A 22429-nucleotide genomic window follows, 5' to 3' on the forward strand; every position below is an offset into this window, starting at 1 on the left:
TATTCTATTGTTGATTACTCATGTCACATGGTTAGCAATTGGCCATTTAAAAAAAATTAGGCAGGATATAAAATTAATGCACAGAAATCTCTTGCATTCCTATACACTAATGATGAAAAATCTGAAAGTGAAATTAAGAAAACACTCCCATTTACTATTGCAACAAAAAGAATAAAATACCTAGGAATAAACGTACCTAAGGAGACAAAAGACCTGTGTGCAGAAAATTATAAGACACTGATGAAAGAAATTAAAGGTGATACAAATAGATGGAGAGATATACCATGTTCTTGGATTGAAAGAATCAACATTGTGAAAATGACTCTACTACCCAAAGCAATCTACAGATTGAGTGCAATCCCTATCAAACTACCACTGGCATTTTTCACAGAACTAGAACAAAAAATTGCACAATTTGTATGGAAACACAAAAGACCCCGAATAGCGAAAGCAATCTTGAGAAAGATAAATGGAGCTGGAGGAATCAGGCTTCCAGACTTCAGACTGTACTACAAACCTACAGTAATCAAGACAGTGTGGTACTGGCACAAAAACAGAAATATAGATCAATGGAACAGGATAGAAAGCCCATAGATAAACCCACACACATATGGTCACCTTATCTTTGATAAAGGAGGCAGGAATGTACAGTGGAGAGAAGACAGCCTCTTCAATAAGTGTTGCTGGGAAAACTGGACAGCTACATGTAAAAGAATGAAATTAGAGCACTCCCTAACACCATACACAAAAATAAACTCAAAATGTATTAAAGACCGAAATGTAAGGCCAGACACTATCAAACTCTTAGAGGAAAGCATAGGCAGAACACTCTATGACATAAATCACAGCAAGATCCTTTTTGACCCACCTCCTAGAGAAATGGAAATAAAAACAAAAATAAATGAATAGGACCTAATGAAACTTCAAAGCTTTTGCACAGCAAAGGAAACCATAAACAAGACCAAAAGACAACCCTCAGAATGGGAGAAAATATTTGCAAATGAAGCAACTGACAAAGGATTAATCTCCAAAATTTACAAGCAGCTCATGCAGCTCAATATCAAAAAAACAACCCAATCCAAAAATGGGCAGAAGGCCTAAATAGACCTTTTTCCAGAGAGGATATACAGATTGCCAGCAAACACATGAAAGAATGCTCAACATCATTAATCATTAGAGAAATGCAAATCAGAACTACAATGCGTATCATCTCACACCAGTCAGAATGGCCATCATCAAAAAACCTACAAACAATAAATGCTGGAGAGGGTGTGGAGAAAAGGGAACACTCTTCACTGTTGGTGGGAATGTAAATTGATACAGCTACTATGGAGAACAGTATGGAGATTCCTTAAAAAACTAAAAATAGAGGGCTTCCCTGGTGGCGCAGTGGTTAAGAATCCGCCTGCCAATGCAGGAGACACGGGTTCGAGCCCTGGTCTTGGAAGATCCTACACGCCGCGGAGCAACTAAGCCCACGAGCCACAACTACTGAGCCTAAGTGCCGCAACTACTGAAGCCCATGCAGGTAGAGCCCATGCTGTGCAACAAGAGAAACCACCACAATGAGAAGCCTGTGCACCACAATGAAGAGTAGCCCCTGCTCACCACATCCAGAGAAAAGCCCGTGTGCAGCAATGAAGACACAACACAGCCAAAAATAAAAAACAACAACAACAAAACTCCAAAAAACTAAAAACAGAACTACCATACGACCCAGCAATCTCACTACTGGGCATATACCCTGAGAAAACCATAATTCACAAAGAGTCATGTACCACAGTGTTCATTGCAGCTCTATTTACAATAGCCAGGACATGGAAGCAACCTAAGTGTCTGTTGACAGATGAATGGATAAAGAAGATGTGGTACATATAAACAATGGAATATTACTCAGCCACAAAAAGAAACGGAATTGAGTTATTTGTAGTGAGGTGGATGGACCTAGAGTCTGTCACACAGAGTGAAGTAAGTCAGAAAGAGAAAAACAAATACCATATGCTAACACATATAAATGGAATCTAAAAAAAAAAATGCTGATGAAGAACCTAGGAGCAAGATGGGAATAAAGATGCAGACCTACTAGAGAATGGACTTGAGGACACGGGGAGAGGGGAGGGTAAGCTGGGACAATGTGAGAGAGTGGTAGTGTATATATGGACATATATACCCTACCAAATGTAAAATAGGTAGCTAGTGGGAAGCAGTTGCATAGCACAGGGAGATCAGCCCGGTGCTTTGTGACCAGCTAGAAGGGTGGGATAGGGAGGGTGGGAGGGAGGGAGACACTAGAGGGAAGAGATATGGGGATATATGTATATGCATAACTGATTCACTTTGTTATAAAGCAGAAACTAACACACCATTGTTAAGCAATTATACTCCAATAAAAATGTTAAAAAAGTAAAAAAATAATAAAATAAAATTAAGAAAACATTGGCTGTCAGGTAAAAGATCCCCTAGATCTTTAATATTGATTTATGAATCTTTATTTGCTGGTATGAGGAACGTTATAGGAAAGCTAAAGTTCTGCCAAGTTACTTTCAGTTAAAAAAAATCCATGAGGACAAAATATAGTCAATAATAATACTTGACATTGGTCCAGGATAGTTTCCCATTAATTTTTGAATTGCAATATACTCTGAGAACTACGGTGAAAAACTTAGTTTAATCCACTTTACACGTTTGGAAAGGCAGGTACGCAAAGACTGTGCTTTTTTTTTTTTTTTTTTTTTTTCCAGAAGAGGTGTGTTTTCTTTATTGGGAAGTCAGATGATCAGAGGTCCTCTGTCTCCAGTGAAATACTGAGGCTGAAGGAACATGCCACACCACATTCCTTTGCATCTTGTGCTCTCTCCCAAGGTAGAGGGAAACCACAAACACCCACCCTCTAGCCCTCCCCACTGCCAGTCTTAAGGACTTTCCCCAGTACCTCCCAAAAGATGGTGCCCACACACACAAAGTTAGGCCTGGCAAAAAGCCAAGCATAGAAGGCCTCAGTAACTCTTCTTGGTGGAACCAAAGCCAGAGAAGCCCATCACAGCTGCCATCTCATCCTCCTCCTGAAATGTCAAGTCCTCCTCAGCCCTCCTTTTCTTCTCCTTCTGTTTCTCTTTCTTGTAGGCTTCGGCCTTTTCCTCCTCTGAGTTCCTTCATCCTTTCCTCAAAATCGTAATCCTTCTGCTTCTCTTCATTTTCTTCTTGTTGACTTCAAAACGTTTCTTCACCTGATCCAAAGTGGAACGTTCCACACGCATAGACATGCCCAGGTTTCGCTGATGTTTCTTTCCATTAATGTGATCCAGGAAGCTGATGGAGTCTTTCACCACACAGTCACAGACATTGCAATAGTATCCTCCCATCTCAGACTGTGGGGTGGTCTTGGTAATGACGGTTGTCTTCCCAAGTTTGGATTCCAGGTCCACCTTGGAGTCCCGATGCCGGAGAAGCTCTCGCGTGACTGGCTGCACTGGCTTTCCATCCTTCTTTTCTCTCTCTTCTGTGAGCGTCTTCTCAGCGAGCTTCTCATATTCATCTTTGGCCCACTTTCGGCGAAAGTCCAAGTTTTTTGTCCCACTGCCCGACGCCATCTTCACTGCGAAGTCAGACTGTGGTTTTTAAGAGTCATCCAACAAATTGAGAGGAAGAACCAAGATTCAGTTCATATTTATATATTTCCAATTCAGTGTCTCTTCTAAATCCTGTTGCTTTCCATCTTTGAAAAATTGTGCTTAGTGGGAATTTAGGATTAATTTTGTTTTTATGTAGTCCTCTGAATATACCATGCTCCTTCCTGTCTCAAAGCCTTTGCACGTGACATTTTCCTGCTTGAAATGTTCCCTGCTTTCTCGCAGTCTCATTTCCCTTCAGCTAATCAAACTGCCTTCATTTTCAGATCCCGGTCCCAGCATCTTTTCTTTAGGGAGCCTTCAGTTACATCCTGTATTAACTCAGATGCTTGCTGTAGATATCTGTAATATTTTCAAAACATGTCACAGTGTTCTGTTTTCCAGTTTGTGTGTGTGTGATTATTTGTGTAATGACTTTGTTTTCCCCTTAGACCATAAGCACTGTAAGAGCAGAGCTTGGGTTGATTTTGTTCTCCATTGTACCTTCAGGGGAAAGTATGCCTAGTACATACTAGAAAAATTAAATTTATAAAGGTATACGATACTTGAATAAAGATAATATTCTAAAGGAAATTGTATTTAAATTGTAGAAGAAACATAAATGAAAGAAATAAAAAATAATAAGAAAAAAGTGTTTGTTATGAGCGGAAATTAGCTCCTAAAAGTCCTGAGACCAAAGGAATTCCAGGAACCACCTCCATTGAAATTTTCTTAAACCTGGGAGTGGTTCTATAAATTGCTTTCTGTTATTTACTTATATTACTACAACAGTAAATGTTAGAGCGTGCTTACCATAAGTTTTAGCATCCTGTGTCTGCCTGAAGATTGTGATCACTAATTACTAAATAATGGGTGCCTTTGGGGTACAGGGCACTAAATGAGGCATTTTATGGAAATCAGAGTAGACACTCCTTTAGCATGAAGTTGTGCTCTGCATCTCTGGGAATGTACACCGTATGCTAGAAAAGAGGTGAGGGGTGAAGAGAGGGTCAAAAAAGGATTTTTTTAAATGTTAAGGAACTGTTTACTTAGATTAACTTGCCCTATCACTACCATAGAGTTTCCATGTTTAATTTCTTATTTCCATCAATGAAATTCTCTTCAAAAAGTGTAATTTCTTTCCCCAGTTGACCTGAGTAGAATTCTCCGACCAGCGTTTATTGAGTGTTTAGTATGTGCGAAACACTTACTGGGTCATAGAAAGATAAGACACATCCCTATCCTGCAGAGAGCTTGCAGACTCTGAGAGACAGAGGAATAAACTGTGGCAGCGTCATAGGTTTTGAGACATGGGGGCGCCATGGGTATTATGAGGGCACAGAGGAAGAGTACTAGACTCACAGTGATTCTGTGAGTTTCCTAAGGAAAGTGAGGATTAAGCTTATTCTTGAATAACTCACAGTGATTCTGTAAGTTTCCTAAGGAAAATGAGGATTAAGCTTATTCTTGAATAACCAGCAAGAGTTGGCCACGTGAAGAAGGAAGAAAGAAGAACAGGCAGTTTAGAAAGAGGGAGAAGCATGGGCAAAAGGACGGAGGAGTGAAAGACTGAGGAGTAGAGTGTTTTTTCAGGGGGTAGCAGGGCCATTGGGAAGCATCTTGACTGTCTTCATAGGATGGTTGGATTTTATTCTGGAGGTGGCAAGAATCATTTGAAGAATTTTAAATAGCGAGTGAGGGAGATATGTCATCACTTGGTGACTGATTAGACAGTTTGATAAGATTCAGGACGGGTTGTAGAATAATTCTTTACATTCTGATCTGGGCAAGACAGCACAGAAGGAGGAGTAGGTCTGATGGGTAGATAATGAATTGTTTTTTCTCATTAAACTAAACGTGTAGCATATCCAAGTGGAGACCAGGATGAACAGATCTGGAGACCAGGAAAACATTTAGGGCTACAAACAGACAGATATTTACAAATAGATTATTATAAAGGTGGTAGTTGAAAACAGAGGTATGAATGAGATGTTCTTAGAAAGCACACCCAGGGAGAGGAGAAATTATCCCCATTTGTGTCTTGTGTTGAGAATATTTTGGTTTTGCCATGCAGCATTTATTCATCTTACTCCTTGAAAAGGTACCCTGTATTTCCTTTGGGTTGCTACATCTATCTAACGTTTATTGCAAATGCTTGAGGCTGATCCTGTGATCAGCTCTAGCGGTGGCCATGTAAGTAGGCATAAGTCAATTGGCTAATTCCATTCCTCTGGCCTCAGTCATTGGCTCATTGATGGGAATGTGACTGAAAACAGGCAGAAACAGGACATATTTGAACTATTGGTGGTGGTGGGAGGAATCTCTCTTTTCTTCTGGACTTGAATCTGGAGGATGTTGATCTAGGAGTTGTCGGGGGCTACCTTGAATAGCGTGAGAACAAAACCAACACCAAAGAAGCCAGAGCCAGGAGATGGAGAAAAAGTCATGACCAAAACCTCCCTACCCTGCTCTACTTAAAAAGTACTTAATGACATTCCGTTAGAAAAAATCGAAAGCATCGTTAATGTGAATTACAAGATGCTGCTTGATCTTGTCCCTGGCTGTCTCTCCAGCCTCATGTTTCTCTCATTTCCTTGTAATGTGCCATGTTCCTTTCCATATAGGACCTTCGCATATGGTGTTTTGCGGTTTAGAGCTTTACCTTTCTCTCTTTGCCTAGTAAATACCTGCTATTCCTGAGACCCGAGAGCCAGTGCCCTAGGAAAGAAGGCCTTTCCTGGCCAGCATATGCCCAGTCGGGGTTATGTGTCTTATTATAGACCAGGAGTGGTAAATGTTTTTCTGAAAAAGGCCAGATAATAAGTATTTGAGGCTTTACATGCCATGTGGTCTCTATCACAACTACTCAGCTCTGTTGCTCTGGTGTGAAAGCAACCATACACAATATGTAAATGGAGAGACATGCCTGTATTTCAATATAACTTTATTTACAAATACAGTCAGTGGGCCGTATTTAGCCCACAGGCCACAGTTTCCTGAGCCCTTCTATAAGCCTTTATTTCCTTCAGAGCCACGATCCCGGTTTGTAATTAAATATTCATCATGGTAATTATTTGATTAATGTGTGTGTCTGCCACCAGATACTAAGCCCCATGACATCAGGAACCATGTGTTTTTGCTCACCACCATATTTCCAGGATTTAGCATGGTGGCTGGTACACAGTAGAATTTCATGCATGTTGTAGTTTTATGTTTAAAACATAATTAGAGGAGAAGGAGCCCATGAAGAAGACTGAGAAGGAATGAACTGAGGTAGTTGTAAAATATGGATGAAATGGAATCCTGAAATTTTTAAGGAGAAACTTTAAAAAGAAGGGCTTAGTCAACAGCATCAAATGCTACAGTCAAGTGACTAAGACAGGAATGGAAAAATTTCCCTTTGGCAGTTAGGGAGATATGGATTAAGCACGGAGAAAATACCTTCACTGGAGTAGTGAGGATGGGCAGGGGCAGTCAGAAGTCAGCTTATTTCTGAAGAAGAGAAGATGGGAAATATAGACAAGTATTTTGTGAAGTTACTGCAAAGGAAAGGAGTGGGAATTATAGCCAGAGGGAGATTTAAGCCACTTAAATTAAACCAAAGTTTCTAGAATAAAACAGAGCAATATTTTCTTGACATTACAGTAGGTAAAAAAAGGTCTTAAACAGAACACAAAACCACTAAACATGAAGGAAAAATGTGGTAAATTGGACCCCATGAAAGTGGAACACTTCTGTTTACCAAAGGACACTATTTAGGGTATTTAAAGACAAGTTACAGCATAGATCATTTATATAGGTATAATATATACTATGTATGCATATATTATGTATTAATGTATTTATATATTATAAATTATATAAGAATTTATACATAAAATATATTTATATTATGTAAGTATATATATGCGTATATATATATGAAAGGGACAGAGAGAGAGATCAGGAGAAACATATCCACAATACATAAAGAGAAACAGGAAATAGGCACCCCAAATAGAAACATGGACAAAGCACTTGGACAGATCCTTCCTATCTGAATGGCCAGTTAACCTGGGAAAAGTTGGTCAGTGTCATTACTCATCAGGTAAATGTAAGTTAAAACCACAATTAGATATCTTTACACTTGTGCCGGAATAACCACCACTACCAACAAAATTGAAAATACCAAGTTTTGGAGAGGATATGGAACAACTGGATCTCTCCTATATTGCTGCTGGGAGAGTAACTAGATCCATTTACTTTGGAAAACTGACAGTATCTACTAAAGCTGAATATATGCACACTCTATGATACAGAAATGCTACTCTCAGTTATACACCCCCAAAATGGGTACATATGTTCAGCTAAGAATGTTCATGGTAGCCGTATTTTACAATTCATATTTAATAGAAGGTCCACACTGGAAACAAATTAAATCTCTATCACCCGTGGATGAATTTGTAGATTATTCATACAGTAGGATACTATACAGCAATGAGAATTAATGGACAAAGCTACATGCATGACATAACATGGATAGTTTTCACAAACATAATATTGGTCCAAGAAGCCAGACACGAGAGAATATATGGATTAATTCAATTTAGAGAAAACTGTCAAATAGGCAAAATTAACCAATGGTGTCAGAGGTCAGGATAGTGGTTATCTTTGGGAGAGGGAATTCCCTGGTGGGGGAACAATAGAGGTTTCTAGGGTGCTGGTAACATTCTACTTGTTGATATGGATGGAGTTTACAGAGGTGCATTTACTCTGAAAATTCTTCTCTTATGATGTTTGCTCTTTTCCCTATGTGTATCCTATTTCAATAAACAAGTTTATTAAGCAAATGAATGCTTAAAGTTGTTTGCCACCATTTGTATGTTGATTGGAAAGGGCCAGTAAAAGGCAGAGAGAGGAGGAATTTGATGGGATGCTGCCCTGAGGAGGTGAGTAGGATGAGGTGAGGGCACAGGTAGGGGGGACAGCCTACCTCCTCTAGGATAGAAGGGAAGGTAATATGTATTTTTGCAAGGGGTTAGAGAATGTTTTCAATCAGGCAGAAAGTCTCTCTTTTTCTTTCCTTAACATCTTTTATCCTAAACTTTGTCTGTCTCTATCTCTCCCACCTTCACCCTTTTGGGTAGTTCACATTTGTCTAAAGAATTACAAAGAATTGCCTTAATGTGAAATTCTTAGAAGTGTTGAGGCTGTTTCTAGAAAGGTTTCCCAAGGGTTTTGTTCTTCGTTAGGCCATTCTTATATTGATTAGTAACTAAGACAGATTGTGTTTTTTTTTTCTCTTCCTTCTGTGCATGTGAGAATAAAGATTTGATTGGGAGCTCTGGTGTAGGCACTTATAACAGGATTAAGTACAGAATAAAAATACCTTCTGCATGAAATTAAAAGATAATAAGGCCCTAATGTTTACTGAAAGCAATTTATTACGTTCTACCAGCTTGATTATCTCCTTTGGAGAGAGTGAACACTTCTGCCTACTTCTTTCCCGTCACTGCCCAGACTTGCCTGGAGTGACTTACCACCTGACGATCGCAACTGAATTATCCTCATAATCGCTTCAGTTTTCCACTTAGCTGAAGTGATGGGGGCTTTCTTTCAGAACTGGGCCAAATCAGGCAGATTTCTTTGGAATGACTATACAACATGGTGTACAGAAAATTTAAGGGCAAGATTTGCAGAGGAAATGAAGGTAACTTCTTGGGAATTAGAGCTCTGTAATCTTTTGAGGTTTCTGAAATGTTTGACTGGCACAGTATCCCTGCATTAGACCATTTTCTTTAAGAACTTTATAGGTAATCTTTCTTTCTCACCAGTTCTCTCTTAACTAGTGGAGAGTGAGGTTGTGCAGGTGGTTTCACAGAGCCTTTGTGATTAAGTCACTGAAGATCAAATAGAGGGAAGAAAATAGTATCCTAATGTATCCCAACTGTTGTGGCTCCTAGCTTTGTTCAGTAATGACACAAATCGTCTCTATATTATTTCTTTCTCTCATCAAGGGAATCTAATTTTTTTCCTTTCTGGTAAAAGACAAGATATACCTAGCTCTGTGTATCCAGAACAAATTCTACAACTTTTGAGGTTCAGTTTAAGTTCTATATCTACATGAATGCTTCCAACATTACTACAAACCTTAACTATCTTTATTTCTGTGAACATATAAAATGTACACATACTCTATCATACAATTCATTGTTAACAATATAACTGGTTTATCACATGTGCTTGTCTGGTATTTCCAACTATATTAAAGCTCTCTGAAGATAAAAATCATGCATTGTGCTTCTGATTTGTAAACTCAGTGAATAGTTTCTGTTTTTTCATGGCATCTTAAAAAAAAGTTCAAGAACCCTATTGATATTAAGAAAGAAACCTACATCCTCAAGTCAATTTCATCAAATTTCAAATTAGGTATTTTTGCAATAATTTACTTCTTGTTTGGAGTTCATAAGAAAAATGAGATAATAAACGAGAGTTGAAGTGCAAACCTCAACCTCGGTCAAGATGAAAATGAAAAGAGAAGTAGGGAGTTATGAGTAGCTTGGCTGTTCAGGTATGGAAATAATTTTTTCTTCAATTATTTGGAGCATAGCCACACACATCTGCTTATGTGCCAGAATTTGGGTTTACACTGATGGAACTAATTTTACTAAAAATATCTTGACTCAACAATTTTATAACTTTAAAAGCAAATGTTACTTTTATGGAGTTTTAGCCATTTCCTTTTTTTTTACTCTTTCTTTTTTCAAAATGCTAGAACTAAGGAAACACAATGGCAACCAACCATCAATGGAAGCTATTTTGTTATAATGACAAGTGACAGTTGTTTGTAATTATACCATGAATTTCCATGAAAAAAAATTAGGCTTGGCACACAGAACATCAATACCAAAGTACAAACACTTTTCAGCTTTTCTAAGCACCAGTTTTAATTTTTTAAAGATTGAGCTTTAATGTGTATAAAACTTTATTTTTATTTTTTACTATTTTGCTTTTGATTTTCTTAGGTCCTGTGAATGGTCCAGGATGCAGTCAGCAGAGCACACATATTTGATAAATACTAGTGAGATGAATCTATTTCATGACCACAAAATGCAGCTATTATCCCAGTTTGCCATTACAAAGATGTTTTCTAAGGCCACAACAAAGGTCAGACCAAGGCAGAATGGCAACCAAGGGTCTCCAGGTGGAAGAGGGGAATTGATATGGGGGTGTTATAGAGTCAGAGAGGATGAGATGGCAGAGCTCAGCGACATTAGATAGAAGTCATTGCATTATGACTCACCTGGGAGACTGAGGTGTTGTGTCTCAATTCCCGAACCTCCTTCCCACTCCCTATTCTCTTGTTCATCTTCCGTTGTTTCTCATTCAGTCCTATTCTACACCCCAGTTGGTCAAGAATCTTCTATTTTCAATCATTTCCTATTTTCTTCACAAATTTTTTTTTGTTTCTAGGTTTCAGTCCCAATCAGTCCCTCCTCTCCTTTTGCTTTGTCTCTGGTATTGAGTATATTTGTTGTTTGGTTGTCACTTTCTTTCCTAATTCCTGCAGAATTGGATCTCAGTTTCTTGTTCATCCTCAAGGACCAGAGGGTCATTCTTCATGTAGAATTTTCAAAAACATGATTGATCTTATTTTTACAACAGACTTTCTGCTTCTTGACCAATTTGTGCCTTGGGTACTACTTCCTTCAAAATCCACAATGCCCTAAACCCACAAAATAACTCAATAGATGGAGTGCTGTAGGTTCAACAGTGGTAGCAGTAAGGAACGCATGATGTGTGTGTGGAAATTGGAGAGAGAGGATTGCAGTAAACCCCAGACAGAGATGTGATACGGGTTATGTGATTATGAAGTGGAATTGCATCTGGGGAAGTAACAGAATTGGAGGACTGCAGGGGCTGAGAGGACTTTAGAGGCCCAATTCTTTGGCTGTGAGAGAAGAAAGATGAAAAAGTAGGAAAGGGAGAAATATGATATTGTGTATTGTGAGGCAGATTTATTTCCTTCCAATATGCCTATATAACGGATAAGAGATTGTGGTGGCAGAATGAAGCAGTCTGTCAGTCAGGAAGCCAGATTAGCAGTGCACAAAGATAGCATAACTTTAGGAAGTGGCTGCTGTAGATTTCGGTGCAACCTCCCAGACAGTTATTAGGAGGTTGAGGATAGTTCAATGTCCATGGTGCCTACTGTACCATATTTATTTCTAATAAAATAGAACATTCCATTTTTGTTTAATGTGACAAACATGTACTGAGGACTTACGATGGGCTAGGTAGGCCTGTGCCATACACTGACGATAGTAGAGAGAAACAAAAGAAGAAAGGAAGAAATGATAAATAATAAAGGGAGTAAGGAAGGTAGAAAAGATGTAAAGAAGGAGGAAGAAAGAAAGAGAATTGGTTCCTGTCCTCAGGGGATGTATCTTCTCATAAATTTTGTTGTCGCTCTCTTAGGTTGCAGTAATAAAGTATTAATAAATTAGAATGAAGTCACAGCATAATAAATATGAATGTTATAGGTTGCTTTAAGTGGATGGTCCAACAGCTTTCACTTTCTCCAAATTGTGTATGCCAGCCCTAAAATAGCTGAGTGATTGCTTCAGCTTAGCTGCTTCATCTTACATATGGAGAACCAGGCATGGTGCCATTATTTATAAACGTGCCCTCATGGTGACAACTCTGGTTTTTGTTTCGCTTGTTTCAACATTAACAGATATTTGATACATGGTTTTTCTGTACTACAGATTTTGGTCAGATGGTCAAGTGGATATGAAAAAAAAATCAGGTCAGTGGCATCTATCATTTTCATGGTTTAAAGTAAGCCTGGGACAGAGACAGAGTCCATTAAGTTAAAGATTAAAAAAAACCTGCCTTAAGATGGTAAAGTTAGGAGGTGCCAAGTAAGAGCATCTGTTTTTCAGAAATTGAGAACTAAAGCCTGCAGCGAGAACAAAAGAGTTTCCCTACTCCACATTTTAAGTTTAGGGTGCCCATCAGCTGTTGAGCTGTCCACTTCCCTACAGGGATGGCTAAGGAGTGCCTTTTCATCAGAGGTAGGCCCTCTCAACCTGGCTCCGCCTCTTTGAATTCATGTAAGACAGAGGCTGGAAGTGAGTTGGTTACGCTTTTTGTAGAGAGTGATTTTTCGTGTAGAGAAGGTATCGCCTTCATTCTCCTTTCTGTGGGAGATGAGAAGGGTATCCAACTGGTTGCTGTCTCTCAAGGCAAGGGAAAGGAATCACAGAGTCGGGGCAAGTCTGCTAGAGGGGAAAATGACCTCCAGTGTCCTGCAGGATCTCTGCCAAGCAGCTAAGCTTGCTCATCTGTCCTGATAAAGCTGAATCGGAGAGTTGGCATGCTGGTGTGGTTCCTCAAGTTCTAAGCCCCCAGAGTTAGGGGGAATGGACTTATCTATGCCATTAGGCTCCAGAGTTGAGGGCTGTGGTGGGTATGTGGGATTGGGGTTGCCAGTTTGCTGGGGACTGCTACAGTAAGGAGCGGATGCTTATGTGCCAGAAGAATGCTGCTTGATGCAAGCACTTGGGGGTGCTCAAAACAAGAAAAGAGGAGTAATCTTGCCATTGGCAGCACATAGCAAAATATTTGTTTTCCTTCTCCCTTCTTTCTCCAGTAGTATCAACGATAACCCAAATGAAAGGGTCAGGAACCAAAGACTAGGAATAGTGTTGGTGCAAAGAACATTCTCACCTGTTGTGTGTTTAAAGAATTTTCTCTAATTGTGAGATTAAGTATTTTAATGAGCAGAATAGAGTCTTAAAAATGAAAATGGAACTGCTTTAACTAGCGCATGTTAAAGTTTTTGAAGAAGAGATTAATATGTCGTAATGAAATTCATTGCCCAGAGAAAAGGGGAACTCAAGACAGCATGTTGGTTACAATTATTGGCAAAAATAAAGTTGTTTTATATTTATACCACATGACTTGATATTGCTCACTTTCAATAGTTAGAGTTGTGCTCAGTGAGCCCTGCAGGAGGTGGATAGCCCCAACAGCTGGTGGTACTTGGGATCTTTCATCCTTAGCTGTGAGCTTTAATGATTATTTCTGGGAAAAGAGGATATATTTCACTAAGAATTACACACTATCCTATTACGCTAAAAATACCCTAGATAAAAACATGAAGGACAGACATCCTACTTAACAGTGACACTTTGAGAGTTTTCTCTTCATTGCTAGGTGTAAGAAAAGAGGCCATTGATCAAAAGTTCTCTTCAGCAGTTTATTGAAAGCCTTAGGCAGCAAGAAGAAAAGATACAAAAGATAAAAGGATTGGAAAGGAAAGGAAGATACAAAGTTGTCATTATTCACAGATGATGTGATTGTGTGTATTAAAAAATCTTCCTAAAATCTATATATTAATTATTACAATAATAGTTTACCAAGTTTCCTGAATACCAATTAATGGACAAAAATACATGGACTTTTCGGCATATTAGGACTACATAGTTAGAGAATGATGCCATTTAAATAGCTTTAAAAATATCAAATGGGAATTCCATGTTCCTATAGGATTATGGTAACTACCTAAATCTAAACTTCCTCCTGTATCTTCTGAAAAGAATAACAAAAAGAAGAAAAAAACACACCCCTAATTCACACCTATAGCATAACTAAGAGACAGAGAATACTACAAACTTACTTGAACTTGTAAGTGGGAAAATAAATATCCAAAACCATCAGAGTCATCTCTGGATCCCAATCCAGGACAGAGTCAAGTAGAGACTGTACAGGAACAGGAGAGGGGAGAGGGTATTAGCAGGAGTGAAGCACAGATGAAATCACCCTCTGAACAAAGGATCCCACTCTCAGTGTAAATACTGAGAATCAATGTGAACCCTGGTGTAGGAGAGTGCCAGCTACTGGGGAATGAAATGGAAGAGGCTTGAAAGTTTATGAGACCAGAAGTGACCAACTTGAGAAGGCACCAGTTCTGGGGTACCAGGATGCAGTTTGGAACGAAGGAGGTTTTCTTTGAAGGCTGATTGGTAAAGGGAATTAAGGGAACAAGCAAGATATAACAATTAAGTGCCTTACATAAAAGAGTATGATTGAGTCCCAAGAAATATCAGACATCCCCAAAGGTACATCTAATTAAAGAAGCTCAGCTTTTCTATACCAACTAAGAACCATTAATCCACCTAAAACCTTCACCTCAGTCTCTTCCCATGGAGAAACACCTGTTACTTATGATTCAGGAAAATTCAGAACATTTAAAATTGAACAGAAAATGTCAGATAACACCCACACAAAGCTACTTTAAAAGGGAAATTAGAAGTGAAAAATCAAAGTTTTTCACACGGTAAAAACATTTCTCATCTCCCACACCACTAGAAAACAACTATGAAGCAGGGGGCAACTGAAATACATTTCAGCATTCATTAAATATCATTAAACAAGTATTTTCACACATGAAAGAACACTTTGAATCAGAAATCCAAAAACCTAGAATGGAGAAGAACAACAGCATAAAAAGAACAGAAAAGAAAAAAGTGGAAGATGTGTGAGACACATGTTGATCAAATAAACTCAGGGGAAACAGGTGAGAAAAAATTTTTTTATAATTTCAGAGACGAAGATGAAATTACAGCTTACTCAAGGGAGAATAGGTAGATGGACTGAAAAACGTGAAGGGGAGGCATGGAAATAGCCAGGAGTAGGAAAACCAAATTTAAAAAGTAAATGGATGAGAAAGGATTAGATATAGAAGATAGGCAAAGAGAGTCCAACATACAAGTGATCATGCTCTCCAAGGAAGTACAAAGAAAATGATAGAAGTAATATTTAAAACTAATTCAATGAAAACAATTGTGGAAATTTAAAAATATACTTACATTTACATGTTGGAAGGGCCTACTGTGTACCTGGAAAACTGACCGTAAATGTTACCTCTGAGACATATCCTAGTAAAACTTTTAGACTTAAGGAAAATTCTTGAGATAGGCAAAAAGACCAAGTCATTTACAAAACAAAGGAAATCAGGCTAGTTTTGGAATTTTGACAGGAACACAGCATAAAGCAACAATGAAACAGCATTGTCACAAAACTCAAGGAAAGAAAACATAAACTAAGGATTTGATGTCCATTGAAGTTATTCTTTAAGTATCAAGGCTGTAGAAAAACAATTCTACGCATGAAGAATTCAAGAAATACTGAACTTAGAAATCTTCCTGTGGAACCTCCTAGAGGATAAGCTTCATTAAATCAAGAGATGATTGGGGATAGCTCAGTCAAAGGCATGGTGTTGAGTATTTAATATGTTTAATTGTAGATCTAAGACCAAAGCAGGCAGGGGGGCAGTATGTGAATGTTATATGTTCTCATAAAATAGAAATAACACAACTAAAAAAAAAGGGTGACAACAAATGAGACAGGAAGGGGAAAGTAGAATAAGCTCATTAATTACCATATAGGTAATAGGAAGAATTAAAGCTATAGTCGAAGGTTAAGTAAGGGAAATCAGGCTTAGGAACATGACAAAAGGTATTAGTATAAATATCACCATTAAAACAACAATATCACATTTTCTAAATACAAAAAATAAATGCTTAAGACAAAGGGAATAGAATACCTAAAAATATATTAGCAGAAGTACATTAAATACAATACAAAATAATATGGGGTAGAGACTAAATATTTTAGTTATATCATTAATTCTAACTGGGATAAACCTCACCAATTAAAAGGAAAATATTTTCAGATTGGTTTACAAAGAATATCTAAATTTGTCTAAGACAAATACACCATTTGCAACATGGAGTATTCGACAGCTTTACAAAAGAATATGGAAGATTCCTATACACTCACTGACCTGGAGTGAATTTCAGGGTGTCTTAGGTTTAAAAAAGTGGAAAACATTTAAAAGAATGTATGTAGTATGCTATTTTACAATTTTCTGTTTTCCTTTTACCCACCCCCACCTAGTCTTTTAAATTGTTTACTAACAAATCACTAATTGCTTGAAGATGGTAATCAAAAATTTAAATAAGGGCCACTAAAACTTGAATATCAATTAAAAAGTGTCATCTTAAAAAAGGCTATAAATCGATGAGAATGTAGTATTGAATCCACAAAAATGTACTGACACAGGTGTTTTGAGGAATACATGCATTCCACGGGAGATACCTGTATCTGATTTGGGCAGACATTATTTCTTAGATAAATTTGTTAGTAGAGCAAAGCGTTATTACATCTACTGATCATGCTGTTAAAAATAAAAAGATAACCAGTTAAAAAACACTCTTCTTCTTGAAGAGCAGATGAACAGACCTGTGGAAGATATGATAGCCTGGATCATTCCACATCTATTCCAACTCTCTGTAGTATTCCCTTCCATAGTACACAAGTTGGAGAGCTAAAACCATCATTTCTCAGATGTCACTGTGGCCCAGATTTGGGATGTGATTTAGGTTCTACCAATGAGATGCACACATGGAATTGTGAAATCAGAACTGAATTAAATGGAGGGAGAGGCAATGGTAGGCAGGGATCCATTTTGCTGGCATTGCTGTAGCATAAGGGGCATGGCATTGAAGTCAGCAGTTCTGGTAGCAGCATCTGGACATCCAGGTTGTGTCCTCGGCGGTGTGATGCTGGAAACAGCAGTTGGTGCAATGACGCAAAACCTCTGCACTTCTCTGGCAATCACAGATAGCTATTTCCCTGTTGGGCCAGTTCTGGGGGTGTTCTGGGTGTCAACTTTGGAGCATAAGCACACTGAGTTCTCTGTACTGAATCTCTTTACTCTTAGAATAGCTAGAGATATTTCCCTTTTCCTAAAACCGAATCCTAACTGATAAAATATCCTAGAAGGGGAAAATAATATCCTAAGGAAAATACCTTGAAAATTTGATGTGTGTTTTCTTGACGTTCCTAAGCCATAGAATTCATTATTGAACAACCTGAACTATGAAACTACCAATAAATAGCAGCCTTCAATATGCTGAGTAACCTGGCCATTCATCCTCCAGTCTCCTTTGACATGGTCATGAGAGAATCAATCCCAAATCCATCATTCCCTTCCTACCTTGCTCCTACCTCTTATCTTTTGCTTACTACTTTTCAGTGATTGCAGGAGCTACTGCCTTATCAATCAAAGCAAGCCACTTCTGTTAATTCTGTAACCTGCATTAGAGAGGGATGATTTAGGCTTTTTTAGGAAAATGCTATGACCAGACTCAGGCCTGTCATCTTGGCCCAGGCTAAAGATAAATAGGGCCATCTCTGCACATAAAGTTCCTTGTCATGGGGCTTTGGGGCCTGGCAGAGGAGCTTTCAAATGGACACCGTTCCTAGCTCTTTGCTGTTACTGGTTCCTGGGGAAGGTGAGTTCTTAGAAAATCCTTGGAGAAAAAGAGGATTGTATTCCATTACGAGAGTCAATAGTTTATCTAGGCTAAGACCTAATAGAGACCTGGAGTTTGATCATAGAAGAACGATTGCCTGGGCCTGTCACATGCTTGTCACAGCAAGACTGGAAGGTTATTTAGGGATGGAAGGGTAAGAATCTTTCAAAGAAGCATGTCTGTTGGCATAGTAAGGCATGCTTATTTTTGTCTCATGCCTTTGCACTTGCTCCAAGGAAAAGTCTTCCCAACAGCTTTATGTGGCTGGTTTCTCTCCAGTCAGAGGCAGTATTGGATAATAACTAAGAACATGAAATCTTCCACGAACATGCCTCTAAATCTCAATTTTATCCATTAACATATCTGTGACTTGGGGCACAAGATTCATAACTTTGCTGTGTCTCAGTTCCCACAACTGTAAATAGGGATAATAACAGCGCTTCCCTTATAGGGTTGTCGTGGGGTTTACATGGGTAATTACACGTAAAGCAGTCAGAATGGTGCATCGTATACACCACATAGATGTTAAGGTATTATTATGGTTCAGATGTTGGTTCTCTCCTCAGAAAACCTTGATGACAGTTATATCTAAGAAGTGATCCCCTGCTGTCACTGTCTATCATAGTACCTTAAGTTACTGTCTGCCCAGTGCTATTTAAAAATTTTATTAAAATTTTATTAACATTTAAAAATTTCCCCCATACACATATACAAATAAATGTTCAAACCAAAGGTATGACTTAATCATATGTTGTGAAATTAATATAATATAGCATGCACAAAAATGAAAGAGAATAGAAAATATTTGAATGTGTTTTTAAGTAAAAATAGTAAACACTGGTTTGTGAAACTTTTGTTTCAGTCATTTAAATATGTGTGTGTCTGGGTCACAAAGATCCATGAATTTCTTATCGTAGGTCACGGTCAGTAAGTTTGAAAACCACCACACTAGAATGAAGGTCTGTGAGAGCAGGAAGCTTCTGTGTTTTGTTCATCAAAGTGTCCCTAGCACCTAAAAGGGTACCTGACACAGAGAAGGTGCTTAATAAAGATTCGCTGAATGAGTGAAAAAAAGGGAGACGACTTGCAATTGATGAATTCTTTTGTTTAATCAGCATTTGTAGAGGAATTACTATGAGTCAGGCACCATGATGGCGCTAGATACCGAGATTTAAAAAAAAAAAAAGTTTAATGTTTTCTCTCCCTTACTAACTGTGCATTTTTGGATGGAAGGTTAGTATCCTAAGCGTGTAAGGAACGTATACCCCATAGGACCTAGTATAATATATAGCACATTTGGGCTTAATAGTTTATTCACGCATGCATGAAGTAAATGGTTAACTCCGGGTGGCAGGATTAACTTAATTTTTCAATAATCACTCAGCAATCTGCCTTGCTAAGGTTTGTGGGCCTTAGAATTAAGGTTCCATTTTTTGTGACAGTTGATAATGCATTGACTTATTTTTTCTTTTCTTTACATGTGTGTTCTTTCAGGATCAAAATTGCAGTGAATAGACAGAGACTGATATGAAGACATTTCAGTCATATAAGCATTAAGCCTTTTGGGAGGCTTGCAAGGAAATACAGTCCTTCTAAGTATAACATGGGGTTTCTTAACTTTGGCACTGTTGACAGTTTGGGCTGGATAATTCTTTGTTGAAGAACTGCCCTCTGCATTATACGATATTTAGCAGCATCTGTGGCTTCCACCCCCCCAGATGCCCATAGTACACCCCTCCTGCCTCCTGGAGCTAACATTATAAATTGCTCCCAGTTGAGAACCACTGATCTACCCCTCCAGTCATCTTAAAGTAATTCCCCCCAGAGGTGAAAAATAATAGTAATCCTGGGTCCCAGCTGCAACCATGAATTGGCTACTGATACAAGAGTTCAGCAAAATTCAGTGAAAGCATTCTGTGAGAATCCTTTGGTTACATGGAATTTATAATGCACAGAATTGCATATTTTATTATTATTTGTGAAACGTGTCAGAAAAATTTAAAATAAACGTGAGTGGAAGTGAAAAGAAAATAGTAATCCCGCCTCTGGTTTTTTCTTTCACAGATCATGCAAATATATATGGAATTTATATTTGGAAGGAGTATAGGAAAAATCAGGTGGAGTTGTCATTATCGCTGTATTTCAAGCCTCATCAGTGATATACTCATTAGTTCATTCATCTAATATTTGGGGTTTTCCCTACACTGGGAGAAAAATAGAATATATGAGGAGAGCTTATTTGATTTGACTGTTTCTGTGTATAGAAGATTTCAGTTGATTGTGGATATTTAATTAGCATTGAAAGACTTTGAGCTGGCTCTATACCTCTACAGACAGTGTTTCATAGGTCCAGGTAATGGCAAATCATAATAGAATAATAACTCACATTTTCAGTTGAAGTACTTTCACACATATTACCTCATTTGATTTGAAAGATTACTGCATGTCCAAGGTCCCTTGGCTAGGAAATAGAATTTTTTGGTTTTGTTGATTTTATTTTTTTGTATTATTATTAAATTTTTTTCAAACATAGTTTTTTTTAACATCTTTATTGGAGTATAATTGCTTTACAATGGTGTGTTAGTTTCTGCTTTATAACAAAGTGAATCAGCTATACATATACATATATCCCCATATCTCCTCCCTCTTGTGTCTCCCTCCCACCCTCCCTATCCCACCCCTCTAGGTGGTCACAAAGCACTGAGCTGATCTCCCTGTGCTATGCGGCTGCTTCCCACTAGCTATCTATTTTACATTTGGTAGTGTATATATGTCCATGCCACTCTCTCACTTCATCCCAGCTTACCCTTCCTACTCCCCGTGTCCTCAGGTCCGTTCTCTATGTCTGCATCTTTATTCCTATCCTGCCCCTAGTTTATTCAGAACCATTTTTTTAGATTCCATTTATATGTGTTAGCATATGGTATTTGTTTTTCTCTTTCTGACTTACTTCACTCTGTATGACAGACTCTAGGTCCATCCACCTCACTACAAATAACTCAATTTCATTTCTTTTTATGGCTGAGTAATATTCCATTGTATATATGTGCCACATCTTCTTTATCCATTCATCTGTCAATGGACACTTAGGTTGCTTCCATGTCCTGGCTATTGTAAATAGAGCTGCAATGAACATTGTGGTACATGACTCTTTTTGAATTCTGGTTTTCTCAAGGTATATGCCCAGTAGTGGGATTGCTGGGTCGTATGGTAGTTCTATTTGTAGTTTTTTGAGGAACCTCCATACTGTTCTCCATAGTGGCTGTATCAATTTACATTCCCACCAACAGTGCAAGAGGGTTCCCTTTTCTCCACACCCTCTCCAGCATTTATTGTTTGTAGATTTTTTGATGATGGCCATTCTGACTGGTGTGAGGTGATACCTCATTGTAGTTTTGACTTGAGGACATGGGGAGGGGGAAGGGTAAGCTGGGACGAAGTGAGAGAGTGGCATTGACAAATATACACTACCAAATGTAAAATAGATAGCTAGTGGGAAGCCGCCGCATAGCACAGGGAGATCAGCTCGGTGCTTTGTGACCACCTAGAGGGGTGGGATAGGGAGGGTGGGAGGGAGACGCAAGAGGGAGGAGATACGGGGATATATGTATATGTATAGGTGATTCACTTTGTTATAAAGCAGAAACTAACACACCATTGTAAAGCAATTATACTCCAATAAAGATGTTAAAAAAAAATAAAGAACTTGGAGGGAAAAAAAATAAAAGGGGTCATCCCCCATTACAAAATAAATGAGTCACAGGTATGAAATGTACAGTGTAGGGAATTTATTAGTCAGTAAGAATGTAGTATCTTTTATGGTAACAGATGGTAAGTAGACTTACCACGGTGATCATTTGAAATGTATAGAAATATAGAATCGCTATGTTGAGAACCAGGAACTAACATGGTGTTGTAGGTCGATTATACTTCAAAATCAAACAAATGAACGCATAGGAAAATGGATCAGATTTGTGGTTACCGGAGGTGGCAGTGGTTAGAATTATAGGATGGTGGTGAGAAGGTACAAACATCCAGTTATAAGATAAATAAGTACCAGGGATGTAATGTACAACATGATAAATATAATGAACACTGCTCTGTGTTATATATGAACATTGTAGAGAGAGCAAATCCTAAGAGTTCTCATCACAGGAAAATAGTGTTTTTTCCTTTTATTTTGTATCTATCTGAAATGATGGATGTTCACTAAACTTACTGTGGTAATCATTTCATAATGTATATAAGCCAAATCATTATGCTGTATACCTTAGACTTATACAGTGCTGTATATCAATTATATCTCAATAAAACAGGAAGGGGAAAAAAGGGGTCATCACCCATGAGATCTTTAGGCAGAGTTTGGAGGTAAACTCTTAGATACACAAGCTTGCGGTAGAGTCCTACGTGAAGAGAGACATTGCCTGCATCAAAGAAACTGCCCCGGTATTTCTA

General features: G+C 38.2%; 1 long non-coding RNA gene and 1 pseudogene across 1 annotated transcript in view; one reads left to right on the forward strand and one right to left on the reverse strand.

The window, feature by feature from the left end:
- Positions 1 to 22429, forward strand: part of LOC111174752 (uncharacterized) — a 419708-nt gene that overhangs the window by 183635 nt on the left and 213644 nt on the right. The window lies entirely within an intron of this gene.
- On the reverse strand, positions 2441 to 4213 carry LOC111174753 (zinc finger matrin-type protein 2 pseudogene; annotated as a pseudogene).

The sequence above is a fragment of the Delphinapterus leucas genome, chromosome 13 (genome assembly GCF_059928025.1).
Source record: "Delphinapterus leucas isolate spDelLeu-1000000601 "Yukka" chromosome 13, BTC_Dleu_Yukka2, whole genome shotgun sequence".
Lineage (NCBI taxonomy): Eukaryota > Metazoa > Chordata > Mammalia > Artiodactyla > Monodontidae > Delphinapterus > Delphinapterus leucas.